The sequence below is a fragment of the Sturnus vulgaris genome, chromosome 6 (assembly GCF_052056855.1).
Source record: "Sturnus vulgaris isolate bStuVul1 chromosome 6, bStuVul1.hap1, whole genome shotgun sequence".
NCBI classification, from domain to species: Eukaryota; Metazoa; Chordata; class Aves; order Passeriformes; family Sturnidae; genus Sturnus; species Sturnus vulgaris.
The window spans coordinates 17,569,576-17,590,698 of record NC_142248.1 but is presented as its reverse complement, the minus strand read 5'-3'; the positions used below and the strand labels follow the sequence as shown (position 1 = coordinate 17,590,698).

General features: G+C 37.1%; 1 long non-coding RNA gene across 1 annotated transcript; it reads right to left on the bottom strand.

Annotated features, from left to right (window-relative positions):
- Nucleotides 1-9,614: 9,614 nt before the first annotated feature.
- On the bottom strand, nt 9,615-19,673 carry LOC148223331 (uncharacterized). Its single transcript, XR_015804485.1, has 2 exons — nt 12,064-19,673; nt 9,615-11,074 (listed from the first exon to the last, which is right to left on the bottom strand). It is a non-coding gene; the product is annotated as an uncharacterized LOC148223331 (long non-coding RNA).
- Between the last annotated feature and the right edge of the window lie 1,450 nt (nt 19,674-21,123).

Here is a 21,123-nt window from a genome sequence, read left to right as displayed (position 1 = left end):
ATGCCTCCTTCCAGCAAAAACTTTTTCTGCACCTCAAATGTTGTTTCAGGATATAATCTATCAGAAGGAATGACCACTAACTGTGTTCATTTGCTCCCAGCTCAGAATGCAGTCTGTGGTCAATCTAAGTAACTTTAGGTTCTGGATTCTGTTCCATGGCCAAGCACCTAAAGTGGCTTCTTACTGCTCATAGCTGTTAATCAACTCTCTTTCATGGTTAAGGTCACAAAAGAAAGCTGTGGAAGAGCAAAATGTTGATTTAATGTAAGAAACTGATGCAAATATCTTAACTAAGCCAGACTTCCCCTTTAAAATATTTCATCATAATCCAACGAACACGTCTTAAACATTCTGTTGACTTATGCTTCCATCTTTCCTTGATTACATCACTTTTCCACGTTGCAGTTGTATTGCTACTGTTTGAAAGTACCACCCTTTTAAAATGTGTAATCACAGTGATTGCACAATTAGCTGTATTCGTTACTATAGCAACAAGAATAAAAACGTTCTCTAGCCCATCCCATGAAGAAAGGTCACTCGCTACTTTTGATTCTTATGCTGAATGAATGTGTATGACACAATGGAAATTGTGTGTTTTGGTTCGGTTGAAGGCAGCTCACAGTGAGGCAGAGGGAACTGAATTATACTATAACCCTTGTTTTAAAAGGGGAAATAAAATTCTTGACCCGCTCCAGCGTACTCAAATGAAACATATGTACCTGCTCTCCAGCTTCCATCACACCCTCCTGGCAGGGTTTCTCACCAGCTTGTAGAGAAGTAAGTTCCAGCATGAGACACATGCTCAAACCAAACGTTCTGATGTTAGAACTTAAATCCTTGCCTTCCTTGAGCCCCAGTGAGGCCTTGTCTATGCTGATATTTTGGATTAGATCTTGCCTCATTATTGCATCTGAGATCACTAACATAAATATTCTCCATCATGAACATAGCTTCATCCTTGTTTTCATCTGTTTCCTTTTTCTTCCTTTAAGGACAGCAGTGAAGCTTTCTGCTGCCACCAGTTCTACCCTCAGAAGGAAAATCTGATACCATCCATGCATGAGAAGTTAGTCCAGTTCATTATTTTATTATGAATAATACTGTATTTGGCTTTCTTCCTTTCAGCCTCAGTTCATAATGTTGCATTGTTTTACAAGGTTTCACTTTGTTGTTGGGTTTTTAATTAATGATTTTTTTAATACAGAGGAAAACTCTAAAACATAACTGAAGAAAGTGCATGGTTCTGTTAATATCAAAACTAAAGTAGTATGATTTCTGTCATATGGATTTTCATGCTATCAGCCTACAGCCTGGCACCCACCACTGTCCTCCTGTTTTCACAACATTTGTATAACATTACCTTTGAGACCAAGAGTTTTGAATTACCTAATCTGTGAGACCAATACTTTGTGTCCAATTTGCTGCAGTTTGCCAACAGGTTCAAAAGTTACTACCAGGACATGTGTACAGCCACCCATACACACCCACCATGATTGCTCAAGTTTCATTTCCTTAGCAAGCCAGGCTGAAAACAAGACACAAAGCCAGAGAACTCAAAACTTTTTCCCAATCCAGTATAATATCCACATTCTAGCCAGCGAAAAAATTGGAGTATTTCGTTTCCCCTGTAAGCCATATGTGTAAAAAGCAGCTTCATTCCCTGCTTATCGGGCTTTAATGCAGGAAATCCTTTGCTTGCTATTAGTCAGTTGTGTAATTTTCGTCAAATTTCCATCTCCCTCATCTCATTTCCCTTTTTGCCTGTTTAGAAACAGTATGGTCAAGGAGGAAGAAGCACTTTGTCCATTTCTTTACAGTGCTTAGCATGTTGATGTCCATGAAAGACTCCAAAAATTAATTCATAGAGCAACATTCCTTTTGTTCATTTTTGTATAATTAACCAAAACAGAAACATCATTCAGTCACCAAAACACCAAAATATAAAGCTGTTCCCAGCTAAAGTTTTGAAATCTTCCTGCAGATTAGAGGGGATTTGTTTATTGGCCAGCCAAATTTAAGCTGGTACAATTTTTTCTGAATAATTTAAAAGAAAAAAATTCAAATAAGCTTCTTCTTATGGAGAATTAATCTAAATTACTATTCTTTTCTGCTCTTAAGCACCCTTCCTAAGGATTCTTTTCTTAAGCAATCATTTATTTGACTATTTGAAATATGCCAGGATCCTAGGAAAGAAGGATTACTATCTTTTTGGGTTTTTTCCCTAAATTGAGATTTAAAAAACTACACTGAGAAATTCAGTTTGGTTTTGATGTTACTGGTGGTGCAACGAGTGCTGATAACTGAAGTAAAATTTTTTAAGTTCAAAAGAACTACACAAGCCTAGCTTACTCAGTACCTTACTGTAAACAGATCAAGTGATGGGTTCTGTGATAAAGTAGTAAGGGCACACCACCCCCTACACCCACTTATACCAGAAAAAGGGCCAGGTTTTCATTCACAGTGCTTCTCTGAGATGCTGTTTACCTCTGCTTTTCTTTCAGCACAGACTAAAACTATGGATCTGTGGCTTAGGTTTAACATCTATAAATAAGGGTTCTGAACTGTTAAAAAGCTGTTCTTGGTTTCACCATAACTATTGTCGTCTCATTTTGCATGAGAAATGTGCATTGTGCTTTGGACTAATACAGCAGTGATCCCACAAAGCCTGTGCAAGTTATGTGGGACAGCCTGTGAAACTTTAGTTTAGTTTGGATTAGATGTCCATCATTCTCAGTTTATGTTTAACCAGCAACAAGTTTTATATTGATAGAGTCACATTCTTCCTCCAATTACTTTAAGGTCTCTTTCTTCCATACAGTGTTTGCAAAGGCCTATTTCTATTTCATGCACTATTTTAAGGAATTTCCAATATTAAAAAACTTCTGATAATTTTTCCTACCTGACCGATAACTAATCAAAATTTGTTCCTGATTCGTAATTGGAATTAACAAAAAAAGCTTTGACAACGAGATAGACTAGCATGCACAATGTCAATTAACAGCCAATTACTAAACAATTCTTCTAAACTGGAATTAAGTGATGCTGCATGCAAATTGGCACGGAACAGAAGAGCAATGAGTACAGTTAAACTGAGGATTAAGGCCTGGAATAATGAGAAGCAAATATGTTGTCTGTGCTTGGAATGCGAGAACTGTCATTCTAGAGTGCATCAATGCTCTTTCCTTTCAACCTTGAATCTTGCATTTTCATCATGTGTACATGCAAACTTTGTTATAGGCTATTTTGTACTTAGACTGCTGCTTAACAAAGAATCCCAAGGAGCTGGAGTCCAAGCTTATGATGAATGCAACAACACTGCCATGAAACAGGATGTCTTCAGATCCCCTAAATAGGAAAAAATCACTTTGGGTATTAATTCTAGTTTCACCTTTTTTTTTTTTTTTCTTTTCAAGTGTCCATGTGATCTTTGAAGCAGCACACTGAGCAAGTTTTGTGCACTAACTACTGAACAGTCTGTTCTTAAAAAATGGATAATGCCTCACCAAAGAGCTGAAGTACCAGGAAACTGGCATCAGGAAAGGCATATAAAATACCCTAGACAGACGTTTTCTGTCAGTTAGATGCATGACACTTGTACCTACAAATCTGAATGTGAAGCAGAGAAGAATCTTTTTCGGATCTTGGGCAGGATAAGAGTGATATGATGTACGTTTTTAGGACAAATTCTTACACCTGAAATAAGTGAAGCTGATGTGTAAAAATTTTCAGATGATAAATATGGGAAATAACCTGAAAACACAGAAAATATTATTTAACATTCTTATGGGAGAAAAAAAAAGCACAGATATTTATCCTTTCTTATCAGCAAATTTCTGAAAAAATGCAATTTACTAAGCTTTGCACATTTATAAAATCTAGCTAGTATCTTACTGATTCTGCCATTTATTAAACATTCATCATTATACTTACTTCATACCTAAAATGACTCATGCACTTGTATGTAGAATTTCAATAACATCCTGGTTGCTAGGCTACATGTGATCACTCTGACATATGAAGTATCTCTTAGAAATGGATTTTTAAGTATATAAGGATCAAATTTGTAGAATTTGTTTATTAAAGAAGTGTTTCTGCCAGTAATTATGCAAAACATCATGACAATTTATGCCTTTAAATAAATATTTAGTTGTATTACGCACAATGTCTAACAGATGCATATGACTTTTTTTTTCCATTGCAGTAAACAACTTTTTATTTCTGCCATATGCATGTGAAAGAGTAGTTTCCTGGGTGATTTTCCTTGGCTTGTTTTCACCCACTGTCCATGTCTGTCAAGATTATTACTTGTCTCTAATTGTATTTCAAGCTCCTTCTAGCTTTTTCTGAGGACCAGTAAAAAAAATCACCTCAAATATGCATATGGGTTTTGATACATGCTTCCATGTCTTCATCATAGAAATACAGGCTTGTTTATGCACATGGCACTGAGTTTGTCCCTGCATTAAGTGCTTCCTGGCAGAGACTGAGGAGATTTCCTGGTGCTGCAGCTCCTCCATTAGTCCAATCTTCTCCAGAATTTGTGCTCGTGACAACATCTGAGCTTTGCAACCAGAGCTATCTTTGCCACACCACTATTTAATTTTGTGTCCTGAAAAAGCTGTGGTAAAAGAACACTAAACCTGCAAACTTATGGGGTTGGTATATGAGAACACCAGAGCTCATGCTTTCTGTAAAACCTGAAGTTGGTTAAATGAATTATATTTTTCAGTTCTGTTGCAAAATCAAAACAACCAGAAAATACATTCCTTCTGTGTCAATCCAAAATACTTTTTTCCTTCTAGGCAAACAATTTTCTTAGTATGGATTCAGAAAAAAATACTTCATTGTGGTTTTATTCATTTATTCATGTAGCATTGAAAATATTTGGTCTTTTCAATTTTTTTTTTCAAATTTAGTTCAGGCTTGATTTTTCAAAATGAAACTTCAAAAATATTTCATCGTTTACGAAACAAAATATTTTGCCCAAAGAATAGCAAAAAAAGAGATTTTAATTCTTCTGCCTCATAGCATTTTCATATTCAACTAGTGCTAGTACAGTAGAAAAAGATCTTTATTATTAATTAAATAATGATTTATATAAATGCTTATTTTAGGTAAATTAAACATGCATCAATAGACAGTGTGTGCCTAAATAAGAATATATTATTTCTGCAGGGCTCCTACCTGATGACTGTACCTTCAGTGTACATGATAATCAGTGCTCGCTAATTATTGAGAGGACAATATTGTGAGGGGGGAAAGTGACATTGAAAGGGAAAGGGCTGTTCGTGGTGTTATTACTGGAGCTCCTAGAGGGCCAGTCTTCTCACCACACTTGTTTTGTCATTTCATTAAAAAGCTTAGTTGGGAGATACAGGAGTGTGACAGTGGAGTTTGCTGGCAGCAAACGTGTCTCTCACTGACAGAAGGCAGCTGCAATGTCCAGGCAGACCTGCATGACTGTAAGAACTGGATTCATATACAAGGGACAAAATTAATTAGTATCAAGTACAAGTATTCTTCAGGACTGAGAGTTTCTGTTAATTTGTGAGCTTACTGACTGGAAACAGCTGTGGTGGGGACACAGTGGTTGATCACAGAATGATTTATGAGTCACTGGTGTGGTATGGCTGTAGGAGAGAAGTGCACCAGGTGACTCTGGCTGCAGTAGTGCTGGGAAGCAGTTGTGTTATTTGATGGGCAGGAGCTAGCTCATCTGCAAGAGCTCTAGGCATCCAAGCTCAAGAAAGATTATTTCAGAATGAAACAAGCATTACAGAAAGAGGTGTGCCATTCCTCTGCTCTAGTCCAATCTATTGTAAAATCCTTGTTCATTTAGCTAAATATAAGACATTGCATTCTAAAAGAAAAACATTAGCAGGAAAACAGAAATTTTCCATGATGCAGATTAAGCATTAGAACTTTCTGGGAAAATGGTCAGTAAAATATGGAGATTAATGGGTTATAGCTTTTCCCACTGTGGGCAAACAATTCAGTAATCCTTAAGATCAATTTAGAACATTTAGGAAAATAATTAGCTTATGTGGTAGCCTGCAATAGCATCCTAGGTTTAGCAACCTATAGCATAAATTAGGTCTGATAGTTGTATGGTCCTACAAGGAGTTTGCTGTTTTCTGCAGTATACTGCTCCATGAATTATTTACAGTTTATTGCAGTCTGCACTGAATACAGGAAGTAGCTTACATTTTACAATTTCTGATGTTAATAATTAAAACTAGTAAAAATTGAAAGAAAACCTGTTCATGTTGTGATAAAGAAAACCAAAGTGTAAGAATAAAATGCAAAGAGTTAAATCATGTTGCATGTCCCACGTAAGATATCTATAATTGTATTTTCCAAATATTTAGAACTTTATATTCAAATCATACTTATCATTAAATTGTGCTGAGGAAACTCAGCTCTGCTACAAGTCAGATCATAAGTGCCTTATTTTCTTCTATGTCTTGAATGATACTTAGATTGCAGAACTGTATGGAAAAGGCAATTTAATATAAAATCCCCCATTATGTTCTATAACACTAGTTTAAACTAAAAAGACCATAGCAAAAGACCATATTTCGTTTCACCCAATTTATCCTTATCAAATAGAGATGATTTTGCAAGCAATGCTTTATCTGAAGGTGACTGTTAAGGGATGAAACCGAAATGATGCTGAGATACAAGTTGTGCAAAGGACTTAACTAGGTTGAATTAGTGTAATTTGACTGCTGCTCTGATCAGTCACTGCAATGTCTGCCTGAGCCTCGGTTAGAGGATGAGCCCCCACAGGCTCTATTTCCACTCTACAGGGCTTCAGTGGTAATGCCAGTCTAAGGCACTGTTGTCTTTGCCATGCCTGGACATCCATGATTCCAGTGCTGTATTCCATGACTCCAATGCTGTATTCCATGACTCCAGCGCTGTATTCCATGACTCCAATGCTGTATTTCAGGATTCCAGTGCTGTATTCCACTTTCCCTGCCTCATACCTGACCGTGGCACTGCACTGTGAACGACGTCAGACAACTGATATGTCTTGTTTGTGCATGTTTTCTTTCTTTTTAGCATAAATCATTCAAGCCCTCCAGTTCACAGAATGACTCACACTCATACTCTGGCTTAACCTAGTGTGGGAACACACACCACAACATAAGTCCTGGAATGATCAACTTGAATAATTCCTCATGGAGCAATGACTCACAGAGCATGTCTGTGTTGGACACTAGATGTCTGACCACTGCTTAGGGAGACAAAAGAGTTTAGCTGTGAAGTGCAGTTTGGTAAAAGTGCCTGTAATCATTACAGAATTACCAGATGAAATAAGTTTTAATCAGGGCGAGAAAATCCACATCTCACCTGGGAGAATTTAACAATGTCTGACAAGATTGATTATAGGTTGATCCTCTTATTTAATCTTTCCAGTCTACACTGGTCTAGAACATAGACCACATGATATATTTTTGCTTGATTTTACTCTCAGAGGTGGATCTATCTTGGTAGCTGAAACTTACAGAAATACCCAGCTAGTAGCAAATGGTAGCATAATAAATATTTGCAGTTTGCCGGTTAAAAGCAAGAAAAAAATATAATGGAAAATCATAAGGATTAGAATACTTACCAAATGCTAACCTTATAAGCATCACAGTTATTGTCCTATTAAAAAAAAAAAAAAAGGCAGGAATATTGTTTTTAAGCTGAGGTTTTACTCTGCCCTTACATGCTCTGCTTTGATTTTGACACTGCATGTATAAGCCGTTCTAAAAACTGTGACCTCGTAGGTGCTTTTAAAATGGGCTTCTGAGAAATCTTTGTGCCTGACAGATAGTGATTTTGTAAAATCTGACAAAACAAGAGCATTAACCTCATTACCAGATACCAATTTCTTCTTCAACTTTCTTTCTCAGTCATGTGCACGTAGTTTCTGTTTAGTCAGAATTCCTGAAACAGTCAAATCTGAACTTTTCTCACAGTAAGGTACTACAGGTTGCACATGTGCATTTGAGAAGTTTTCTCTCAGATGTTCATTGAAGTCTTGGATTTGATCCAGAATTCAAATGTTCATGCACTCCATGTTACATTACTCTACCAAACTCACCTGCCATATGCTTTAACCAAGAGGGTCATTTTTTGATACCATTTCTTTCAAAGAGAAGGTAAAAATTGGCCATTTTAGCAGATTAACTAATTAGATATCTTTCTTTTTAACATGTTTTTTTTAGGTATGAAAGGCAAATGAATATTTACTTTTCTTTGATAGATAGACTCTACTTTTCTGTTTGTATGGCTTGTAACACCTGACAAATCAGACTAGATATCTTTAAAATAAATTCTACAACTGAGAGTTATATTTAACTCATGGAACAAATTAGTTGAGGGAGAGAAAGGAGTAAATTTCTGTGTAGACAAGTGGAAAAGACAAAACTGCATGTTATCAAAAAGCTGCCAGGACTTGCTCACCTAATCCAAAATTTATCCTATTAGAAATATTGCTTTTGTTTCACTTCTTTCTTTTCCATGCTCTCACTCTCCTCTGAGAGCAGTAATTTATTTGCTGTCTTTTAAGAATTTAAGTCTGTACCTTGTAATCTCCATGATTCACTGATTACTTTAAACTTAGCCACCTAAGAATACAAATAACACTTATAATACCAAAATTCAGTTAAAATATCAGCCTTAAATTCTAGCCTACTGTCTAGAGTAATCATCTGCATTCTGATTACCCCACCTCTGTATATACAAGCATTCAGATGAAAGACCAGGGCTGTGGACCATAACCAATTAGATACATCTTTTACTGAGTGCATGAGACAATGCACAGGCCTAAATATTATTTTCCTACAGGGTGTCAAAAACTAAGCTAAGAGCAGACTAGATTATGTATTCTCCTATTTATATCTACTTTCACCCTCCAGAGAAAAATGGAATGTATATGTATGTAAGAGAAAAAAGCCCTTTTAGTGAGAGCCTAAGTTGCCCTGCATTCAATATTTAATTACATATTCAAGAGACAATCTACACTATACTTAGAAGAAGAAATTTTTAGAGATTACTATAGATAAGTACATAAAGTTTCAGATCTTATCATCAGCATTTCTGAGACTCGTAATTCTTAATTAAAGGAGAGGCTATGTCACTCAGCATTGACCCAAAGAAAAATACTTATCTGCAGGCTCTGAGGAGATGCTAAATAGATGATCCCTTTACAGTCTGAGTATTTGTTGAAACTAAAATGAAAAGAGAGAAAAAGAACAAGAAGTCTTATAAAGAAACCTCAAAGGCCATTAGAGAAAGAGCTTTTAAAAAGAAGACGGTAGCATATGGAAAATAATCAGGTGCTGCTATATAGAGAATAATTTTGAAAGTAAGACAACACTCAAAAATGGGTAAAACTTGCCTGAGGTGTCTTCTCCTTAGTTAAAAGCTACTTTTTAAACGGTTTACCTAAAGAAAACTCTTTAAATACTATTTTCAATGGAAAATAACACTTATTATTCATATATTGCACATATAGTTACTGTCTGGTTGTTGTTGGCTGAAAAAATATATAAAGATAAAAATAGTTCAGTGGGTCAACCATTTTAATACATTTGAATAAAACGACCAGAAACTCTGTGTGGCTTTGAAAATAAGAGATCATTTTAATTAAATGGAAACATTGATTGGCAAAAAAATGCCACTTGGTTGTATCTCTTTAATGAGTTATTTTTACATTTAATAACTTCGACCATTTACCACTGAGATTGATGACTTTTTAAAAAAAGTTGTTGTTAAACAGTGCTCTTCTCCATTTAACCTTGCTAAATCTTTAAAAAGATATTCTTGTATTTCTCCTCAGTGCTAAAAACGGCTTCCCTGATGACATAACATTTCGCTAATTTTAAAGTAAGCTTAAAGTGGCCTGAATTGCACAGTGTCATTCTGAACCTAAATCCAAACTGTTACAAATTGTAATGCTGTCTGAAATCTGGACTCATTTTGTGATGCACATCCTTCCTTTTAGAAATGCCTTCTCTAGTAAGTGATCAGAAGCACAACTTTATCCAGTCATCCAGCACTGCACTATAGTAAGGGTGATGCAAAGCACATTTAAAATCAAAGGGCCCATAAGGCTCTTTCTTCCTGTAGGCTCTTTGGAAAATTCAGTTACAAGGAATATTGAATCAGGCATACAATGCTTTATATATAACATACCAAATTTGTTTGGTTTTGGTCTAGTTCCTAATCTCCTATACTGTCAGCTTGGTGTGTTACAAGTAGGCCAATATATAACTGTAATGAATTACATTAGTAATTGAGGAATCAATTAAAGTACTAAACTTAGGAAGTGTGTAATTCAGAGTTAATATGATTGTAAATCCGGACATTATTAATTAAAATGTTAATAGATGCATTATCAATTAACTGCTAGAAAAAACTTATTTTTAAATGAGGCAGTTTTTAGAAGGTATTTCCAGACGTTACCACATTTTAATTTTGTACCTTTTTTTTCATTATGAACATTTGAGAATATTTAAATCTGTAAACAAATATTAATAAAATATGCCAAAGCATGCAGAAATACAAATATAAGAGTAAGTTCCTAGTTTATTTTTTCTCAGTTCTGACTTTTGTTTTGAATTGCTGTTTTAAGGCTGCTCAGAATATTTGCCAGGGGACCAGCAACTCATATTTTACTGAAAGAAACAAGTTATTTACAAAAATAACTAGAATGCAAGTCATACTGGAGACCATATGTACCTCATTGGATTGATTAGAATTTATATTTTACAAGTACCTGGGCTGTACAAAGGAAAGAATCTCATTTATTTTTAAAAAATTTGCATGGATTTTTGTCCAGGTGACATGTGACTGGTGAAATTAAAGACTTCTTTGTTCTTCGCAAGACTTGTCCAAGTCACTGAACAGAATGAATATCATGTCCTTTTGGTAGATCATGTTTTCCTCTCATCTTCACCTTGATGAGAAAGCACAGAACCAGTTTGGACAAACAAAATGGGAACCAGAGCCACGACTATGTTGGCCATGCCACACTGAGCAAACCCAGCAAAAATCTTGTATGACTTGGAAGCAAACACTAGAAATCAAAGAGAAAGGTATGTGAGTACCAGTGGCCCCAAGATCAGAAGGCTGTCAGTTAGGAATGAGTTGAACTCCACCCAGGGCTCAGAGACACTTGGTGCTTTTTGTTGGTTGCTTTTTTCTCTCTGAAAACAGGTTTGGGTTGTTTTGGGGAGGTTTTTTTTTGGTGGGGGGAGGAGAAACAACTGCGTGAATTATGAAAATTTTTAATTTATATTTCAAGAGAAATTTCTGCTTGTATTGTCTTATGCCAAGTTACATCTCCCTGGAACAACACACCAGTGCTATATTTTCAGAACCTGGCTAAATGAAAACTTCCCAAGCTCTTACACAGGAGTGACACACACACAGCAGAAGGATCCCTTGGCTAGAACAGGGATTCCACTGCGTTGACACAAATTGATTCACTTCCAAACAAACAAACAAAAAAAAAGCAGGTAAATTTTCATCTTGGTTAAGAGTTTGCGGAACAAGAAGAACTCTCATATTGTAAAATTCTCAGATATTGCCTGAAATGATCACATTTCTGAGAGTGGGCTCTTATACTTTGACAACACTGGGTGGCATCGTGCAATATGGGACATTATAAAGTAATAGAATATGTACACAGATTTTTATAAGTTTATCATCTGCTGCCCTTCCAGCCCTCAGGCTGTAAAAATACTGTGAGGAACTCACAGCTAGCTTAGGTACACAATCTTGTGCAGCAGTTTTGAGCACACAGACGGACCTGATGACTTTGTTTCCTCTCAAAGGAAGTGTTCATGTCTCTGTATATAATTAACTCCACTATGAAGAAGACCTTAGAAGAGACAGATTTGGTTCTCTTGTTAGGCTTGTGGTTCATGGGGGGGATGGGGTTGGTGGTGAGGTAGAAGAGAGGATTTTGCACTTAGTCATAAGCGGTGCTGGGAGCAACTAAAACCATTAGTATAGACTGGCTCTGTGTGGGATTCCATTACCAGCACAGAAGGAGATACTCACAAATGGAGAGTGGTTTCAGTGTGGAAATTTCATTCCTTTCCAAACTCTGAACCTAGGAGCTCATTTTCCGTTACGGAACAAGAAAGAAGAATAATAAATTTCCATGCAGAGAAACACCCCCTGTGCAACAAATGACACAATTAGAGATAACTACATTCCTGATGAGTGAAATTTGTTTTCCTGACAGTTATGTGATATTTTATATGTATCTGTCAAGAACTTTGGCATTAAATTCTACTGAAAAGGCACATAGGCAAGTTCAGTATAAGCATCTATATTTGAGAAAATGTTTTTGTAAGGAAATCAATTGAGTTATTATCTAGATAATCTGAAAAACAAGCTAGAAATAAGAGCAGGTATCTCACTTCCCTGTCTTTTATTGTTATCTCTGTGGTTTTACCTCATGTAACTTTAATGCCTGTTTCTCCTCTTGTTGTATAAAGTACAGCATAATCAGAAGGACCCCCTTGACTAAAGTGCATCTGACAAGTCTTGACATACCTGATTTTTCAGCAAGTTATACACAGCAAAACAAAGAAAACCTTCTCCATCTTACATTTTCAGTTAGCTAAAAATAGAGACAAGCAGCTATTCAAGTTGCAACCTGGTTTTAATAGGATGCTATTTCTTAGGACACTACAAAGCCAGAAGGATTTTAATAAGGTTGCTGATGATTTACGAATTAATTAGGCTCATAATCAATAAAAATAAGGAAATAGAGAGAGTCATGGTAATAATGGATGAGAAACATTTTCATATCCACAGACAGGAGTTTTGAAAATCTCTACATTTGTGAAATCAAAGCATTTAAAACCTTAAATTTACAACTGGACTTTGTTTTTAAAGGTAGCAGTCACTGTAGTTACTGCAATTTTGCCTGCACTTGATTGGAAAATCCAGGTCTCTGGGGTGCTTATTAGTGGCTACACCAGTTATTCTTGGTCTGACTATTGCTGTGCATCAGGTCCCACATATTTTGAGATTATCAGTCAAAATGGCATTTAAATTCAAACAGCTCCTAAAACACTATAGCCCTTCTTTTAAATATTAAATACTATTCCAGCCAACTCTATGGAATCCATTTAACTTAAGGGCACAGGTCTCAGTGGCAGAAGCTAAACTGTAACAGTCTGACTGTGCCAACACAGGAGCCTGCAGTGTGTCCCTGTGTCCAAGAAGGACAATGGGATCCTGAGCTGCATTAGGAAGAGCATGGCCAGCAGGTCAAGGGAGGAGATCCTGCCCCTCTACTCAGCCCTGGTGACTCTCACCTGGAGTGCTGTGTCCAGTTCTGGGCTCCTCAGGACAAGAGAGACAAGTGAAGGGCAACAAAGATGATGAAGGGACTGGAACAGGTCACTTATGAGGAAAGCCTGAGGGAGCTGGGCCTGTCTACCCTGGAGAAGACTGAGAGAGGATGTTATCAATATATACAAGCATCTGAAGGGTGAATGTCAAGAGGATGGAGCCAGGCTCTTCTGGATGTTGCCAGGACAAGAGGCAATGAGGAAGAGTTTCTTTACTGTCCAGGTGACCGGAACAGATTGCCAAGAGAGTTGTGGTCTCCCTCACTGGAGATATTCAACACCTACCTGGATACAACCCTGAATAACATTCTCTAAGGGACCCTGCTTGAGCAGGGAGGTTGGAGCAGTGGTGCCTTCCAGCCTCAACCTTTCTGCAATCACACGATTCTGTGACAGCTGCTGGTGGGATCATTTCCAGCATCTGAAGCGCTGTAACTCCTGCTCTTCTCTCCTGTGTGCACCTTGTCCTTGTGCCCCATCCCTCAGCTGGCCATGGAAAGCCAACAGAGCTACCCTGTCCCATGCAGAAGCCATGTCCCTCCAGCATGGGACTGCATTTCAGAGGTGCAGGAAGTGCAGGTGGGTCAGGACCAGCAAGCCATGGAGATAACTCTGCTTGGCTTCCCTTGCTCAAACCCTTCACACATGAACAGGTTTCACACATATAGTGAGGAAGAGAGGGGGACAACTTGGCAACATGACTGCCTTATGGCGCTGGCATGACACAAAATTCCTGGGGATTGGAGCTGGAGTCCTTTTGTGTGGACAGTTAGAAGGTCTGGGTTAAGGAAATTCTATCATTTGTCACACAGGCCTAGAAGCACTGAACACAGTATTGCCTGCATACTTTTAGAAACTAACATAACAAAGTTGTTTTCTGAGCATGTACTTTCAAGGTTTTAAAATCTAAAATATTTTCATTAATTAATTTTAATTATTTGGGAAATAATTATTTAATTATTTGGAAAAATTTGAGTTTGAATTGGACAATAAATACATCGAAAATTATCTTGGAAAAATGAGTAGAAAACTAAGAGTTCCCATCAATGTAAAATGAAAAAAAAAATCAATTAATCTATTTTAGTTTAAGGAAAACCCAAACTACACAAAACCAATATGTTAAGGACCACAAGTTACCTGTTGCTTTCTTCAGGTTGTTCTTTTCATAGTCAGTCATGTAACAAACATTAGCCTGGCATCATGGGTTTGAATCTCAGTAATTGACTTGAAGAGAGTGGGAAGGATTTTATTTTTAAAAAAAACAGCAGGTGAAAAGTGACTTGGTAAAGATGACAGCTGACTGAAAAAAAAAAAAAAAAAAGGCAGCTGCCTACTCTTTACCCAAATGCCTACGCTTTGGAGCAGCTGAAACTGAACAGTTTGACAGTAAAGGATGCAGCTCGTTTTCCTTCATGCTCTGTCATCTCACCCAGCATTATTAGCAGCACACTTCAACCAGGCTGTCTTCAACAAAGAACATACTAAACACTTACAAGTTGTTCAGCATCAGATATGCTGTACAAAGTCAAGGACCTCTCCAGACGTGCCTTTTGTTTTGCAATTAGCTTATGGTTTCTCAAGCAGGAAGTCAGCTTCAGGGGTGGTGGTTTTTCTGCAGCTAAGATAATCACATAGGAATTGTCTGATCTTCGTAGGTTTTTAAACAGATATTTTTGTGCAGTCGATGGATAGAGTTAAGTATGTTTGACATTACATGAAAATTTCTCATAAAGCTATAAATAAACAAATGTAGAAACTCCTAACGATAATGTCTCCACGTGCCAACATCGCTGAGTTTTTCAATCTGTATGTTTTAATTCTGTCTTGAGTATTTGTATATTTATGAATGATTGAAACCAAACAGAAGAAATAGTATGCTTATGCAGTAATATGCTAACAACTTTCTGTATGCTTTCTCTTGTCCTGGTTTCATCCGAGGCAGAGCTCATTTTCTTCTCAGTAGCTGATGCAGTGCTGTGTTTTGGATTCAGTAGGAGAATAATGTGAATAAAACACTGATATTTTGGTTGTTGCTAAGTTGTACTTACCCTAAGTCAAGGACTTCCCACTCTGCTCTGCACTGGTGCAGCATCACCTGGAGTCCTATCTGCAGATTTGGTCAAGCACAACGTAAGAAAGACATTAAGCTATTAGAGAGCATCCAAGGAAGGTCAACAAACACGGAGCAGGGCCTTGAGGGATAGCCAAATGGCTCAGGTCACTTGGCTTGTTCAGCCTGGAGAGGATCCCTGAGAGGGGACCTCATCACAGTCTGCAACTTCCTCATGATGGGAAGAGGGGCAGGCACTGATCTCTTCTCTGTGGTGACAGTGAAAGGACTGAGGGAATGGCCTGAAGTTGTGTCAGGGAAAGTTTAGGTTGGATCTTAAGGAAAGGCTCCTTACCCAGAGGGTGGCTGGTCACTGCAACAGCTTCCCAGGGAAGGGGTTACAGCACTGAGCCTGACAGAGTTCAAGTAACTTTGTACAACACTGTCAGGCACATGGTGTGGCTCTTGGGGACGGTGCTGTGCAGGGACGGGAGCTGGACTTGATGTTCCCCGTGGGTCCCTTCCAACTCAGCATATTCCGTGATTCTGGACTTTTCAGGGTCTCATCCTCTGCCAGTGAGGAGGCACACAATAGCTGGCAGGAAGCATAGCTGGGACAGCTGACCAAACTACCCAAAGAGATATTCCCTAATGTAAAAAGCTCTGCCCAATATATAACCTGGAGAGAGTTACATGGAAGGGGGCCAGTTGTGGCTCAGGAATGGGCTGGGCATTGGTCAATATGTGGTGAGAGACTGTCTTGTCAGCTCTTCTTGTGTTTTCTCTCCCTCTCTCCCTTTCATTTACTATTATTATTATTAATTATTATTATTCCTTTGTTTCAATTAATAGATTATTCTTATCTCAACCCATGAGTTCTATTCTCTTTTTTTTCCTGATTCTCTTCCCCATCCCATCAGTAGGGGGAAGGGGAAGTGAGAAAGTGGCTGTGGCTGGTACTTTGTTGCTGACTGGGGCTAAACCATGAACATGAGCAGGGGAAGTTTTGCCTGTTTGAGGATTACACAATGTAGGTTATTTAAATAAATATCTGACTGGTAAAATAAAAATTCCTACAGCAGTCCTGCAGCTGTGACACTGGAGCTGGTGCGTTTCAGTCTTCCATTCCTGGGAAAGTTTCTTCCAAGAACATTTGCAATTCATAGCCTCTTTCTGTTGGAAATGTCTCATTCTCCTTTTCTCTACTTCCTTCTGCCAAAAACAAATACCACAATCCAGAAAGTACAATAGTTAATTATTTTGTTGTTTTCCTTTTTTATTATTTTTTTTTTATTTTTGACGGAAATACGGACTATAAACATTTATTTGATAGAATACAGGACTCATAAAATCTCTGGCAACTTAAGAGTAAATTAAAATTGGATGTAGCGTGGGAAGCTAGGATGACACGTAGTGTTTTCACCTTGACAGCATTTCACTGGAGGTGGCACAGCAAAAGATCTTGACACATCTTGACATCAGCATGAATGCCTTCAAATGGAAGGCAGGTAATTGTTTTCAATGCAGTAAGAATCTAAGCTGATCAGTAGTCATGAGACAAAAAAAAAAAGAAGAGTTTCTGTATTTCCTAGATGAGTGCTGATCTTGTGTGTATTTTTAGAGGGAAGGTAAGCAGCTAAAAATAAAATAAAATTTAAAATAGCATATATAAAAATAGCTGTATAATATATAATTAGAACTGCTTTTCCTAGTAAAAATGTGGAAAAAGTCCAGCATGGCAATTTGAAAATTTGAAATATTTGGAAATGTCATGATAAAAATAGTGCAAAATTCCAGATATCACAAAGAATGAAAGAAATTTAAGTATACAGCAGTAGATTCTATTTTCATGTTCATTAGCTGTCTCTTGAAGCTTTTCTGTTCTTTTTGTTTCTGAATTGTTGCCTTCTAATTCTTAATGTATTGGCCTTTTTCAGTTTTCTGAAATAATTGAAAGTAATAGATGAGCAGACAAGTTTAATATTTTAAAATAAACACTTTTCATGCATTAAATTTCAAGTTTATTTTTGGGCGATTGCTAACTATGTTGCATTAAAACATTGGGTTGTCATTTATCTAAGGTGAAGAGAGTGATAACAGAGTTAAAATCAACATAATGTAATAGGTAATAAAGCTAGAAGAATAAATAATGAGATATATATATAATAAAGAAAATAATAACTACTAGCCAACACAAATGACCACAGCAGCACTGCAGAGATCCAGTTCACACAGTCCTGTGCAGAAAGCTGGGCTGAGCTTCTCTGCACTCAAAACATGACGAGTCTATAAAACAGATAAAGATCCACCCACAAATAATAGAAAGGTATCTATATGTGTAAGAGTTTTCAGAATTGTGACTCTGTAAGTAACATGATTGTTTCAAAACTACATCTACATACATCCCATATGACAGTGAGATGTTGGGGTTTTTTGTAAAAGTAACTGTAATGAAAATAGGAATAATAAATGTGACCATGCTACTGCCTGCTACAATAACACTGCATTGTTTGTGTCTGGTTTTCTCTAAAAGTTTGTCAGTAGACTAATTCAGATCCAAAAAATGTGTGGTAAAGAAGTTCTATTGTGGTATCTTAAAACAGTTGCCATTGTCTAAATTGATGTCTGGTTTTACTCCATATTTACTAACCAACCCCTACCCGTGAAAATGTAAGTGTTGTGCTGGCTGAACAGTTTATGTGAGCATATTTGAAGATATGTTCTCTTTGCTCTCCAATATGAGCTGGACTCCATAGCTTTGTACTTATTATAAAGGTAACAGGATCAGGCCACATAGGAGTAATGTATGTCTAAGTCACACACTACCACTTCTTCCACTCAGAATTACTGATGCTTTAGGAAAAAAGAGGTTGTGTAGGTCAGTATGTGGTTAACAGGACTGAATTCCAAGAAATCTGGATTCTCTATTTAGCTCAGCCATTGACCTACCTAAACAAGCCATACCATTAACCTATGCCTCTTCTATCTAGTAATACCCCCACTGTCCTGATTGCTTGGATTCCAAGCTTTTCCTAATGGATCCTATTTCTTATTGGTTTGACTTAGCACCTGTCATAGGGAGGCTAAAATGCTGGCTAAGTCTAGCAGGCACATTTGTAATATAAATGTGTTAAAAGAAAGGGAAGAGGAAAAAAAGAAGTAACAAAAATAAGTGAAAATTCTTTTACCTACGCAATTATATTTTCTAGTGTAGGAAAGAAAAACAAGTGAATTCATATAAAGAAATTAGATGAAAGCAACTCCAAAGATGGGCACTGGGGTATCATAACAATGAAAAATTGTGTAATTGATGAGTATAGGATGAATAGGGGGAAAACTAAGAAAGGAAACCCTGTGTATGCTCTTCAAAGTAAATGAGCTCAAAACCACACACCAGGTTGCTGTTCCTAGGCCAAGGAGTACTTACACATGCACAGCAGAGCCCTCCAGTGACATGTACCTCACTAAACAGTCTATGAAACTAAACAATTTTATGTACAGATTTTATTTCTTCAAATACTGTCCATGTTGGAATATTTAAACAGCTTATTTCTGCCTCACTGCACACATGAAAATCCCACTGCATAAGAGAAACAGAGAACAGAGTTAAAGAAAGGGCATCTGTGGCTTCTGTTCTCTGCTATTTCATAGTAAAGTTCTCTTTTGAATTGGCAGAAGAAATTTACTTACTGCTTGTTTTTGCCTAACCCAGCTCTAGCCCTAGATAAAGTAGCACAACCGTCAAGCCTGCACTGAGTTCCTAAAACTACACACATTCCATTGCAAAATGATCGATCATTCTACCTAGCAATACATTATATTTGTAATTTTAAAAGTTCTAAGGCTATTTGTAGTGATGAACAATACTCCTGAAACATTTAAATGCTTTAGCACCCTTCAAACATTCAAAAAACTAAAGGACATTAATTGTGTAGGCATTGCTTTAAGCTTAAAAACCTTTTTATGCAAGAAATTAAGTCTTCATCAAGAAAATAACTGTTGAAATTTTAATACCTCTCAATGACAGCCACATTTGAAGAGCAATTTTATAGCATAATGATCCTTGTTGCATAATTTGGACAGACTTTTGTTCTCATTTTAATTTCCCATACGCTGCTGGCTTTACCATCTCTCCTTCCCACACCGATTAAAAGGGAGAGATCAAAAGTCAGAAGAGGAAAAACATCAAGTTTGGGCCTGGAGTTAAACTTCTAAAGGTTTCAGCACAGCTCCTACCTCAGCTATGCTATGGTGTATCTGACTAAAGCATTGGGTGCTTCACAGAAGACTTGGGCAGCTGCATTCCACCTGAGATCCCAGTGCAGACACAAGTCCAAAAGAGCAACTTTAAACCCCCACTCACCTTCCACCCAGGACTAGATTACCTAAACTTCCTGTTCCTTGTTTTTTATGTTCTTGAGGCACCTAAAAAATGAACCTAGCCAAATGATATGCCAGAAGAAAAGGCATTTTTATCTCTAATTTACCTCATATGGAAGGTTTTCTGAAATTAGGAAAGACTAGAAATCAGTTCCTTATTCTAAACCTTGCTCCAGAAATGATCTGACAACTTTCCTCAAAGCAGTTCTATAGGACTGGGTAGACTATAAAATGGAGAATCAGATTCTTGTTTTATTATCAGCTGAAGGAGAAGTTTAAATCCATCTCTTATAAAATTTCATAACAGCTACAGACTTTTCCAAGGAATGCAATGTTCGCTTTTTTGTGCCAAAAATAATCAAATACACAAAATTCTCCCATTAGAAAAAATGTCTAACAATTGTTACCCTTAGCACAAAGATTGCTCGATTGTGATATACAACAGGGTCATACTAGATAATAACTAATAACTAATAATAACTAATACAAGTTATTTCTTTAAACTCTATGACAATCTGTGAACATTTACGTGTTGTCATAAATAATAAATAAAAAAGCCATCATATACTTCTCGAAAACTTGTGACAAGTTTGTGATATAAGACATGTTTAGTGTCTCATCTAACTTTTACCTTGGGGTCTGCCCAAGTCAATGCCTTTGTACTTGTACAGGATTTCAGCAGGTGAGCTGAGCCCTATATATAGTTTTTAAAGCACTTCTGATCTCAAGTATTCTATAAATGTGGAGCAATATAAGAATAATTTTAATTTCATTTCCACATGCAGAATTATACCAGTCTGAAGCTTCTATTGCCTCCCAAGGAAGTTTTATTAACCATTAAACTCTAGAACCATAGGTCTTCAGAATTAATGTCCTTGTCTCAGTAATGCATCCTCAGCATGATTGCTTCAATGGATCAAAAACTTATCTCTTCAGAGAAGAAACCTCTACTGGTTTGCATGGCAAGATTTTGGCAGCAGGGGGGCTACAATGAAGGTTTCTGTGAGAAGCTGCTAGAAACTTCCCCCAGGTCTGACAGAACCAATGCCAATCACCATAAGTCAGAATCGTTGCAAGTAGGGACATCATTGCATAAGGCTGGTGACCTCTCAGTACTTTCAGTCTTGGGCAAAATTCTTTACTGAAAACACGATAAAGCAGCAGGGCAAGTGGGAGATGGGAAAATGAACACAGCTAACAAAGGTGCAGTGTGAACAACATGAAAAGATGACAACTGGGAATTGGAGTAAATAATTCCTCATTAAGAGAGAAAGCCAGGAAGAGACAAGAAGGAGTAAGGATGTTCAGAATGAACTGTACTAG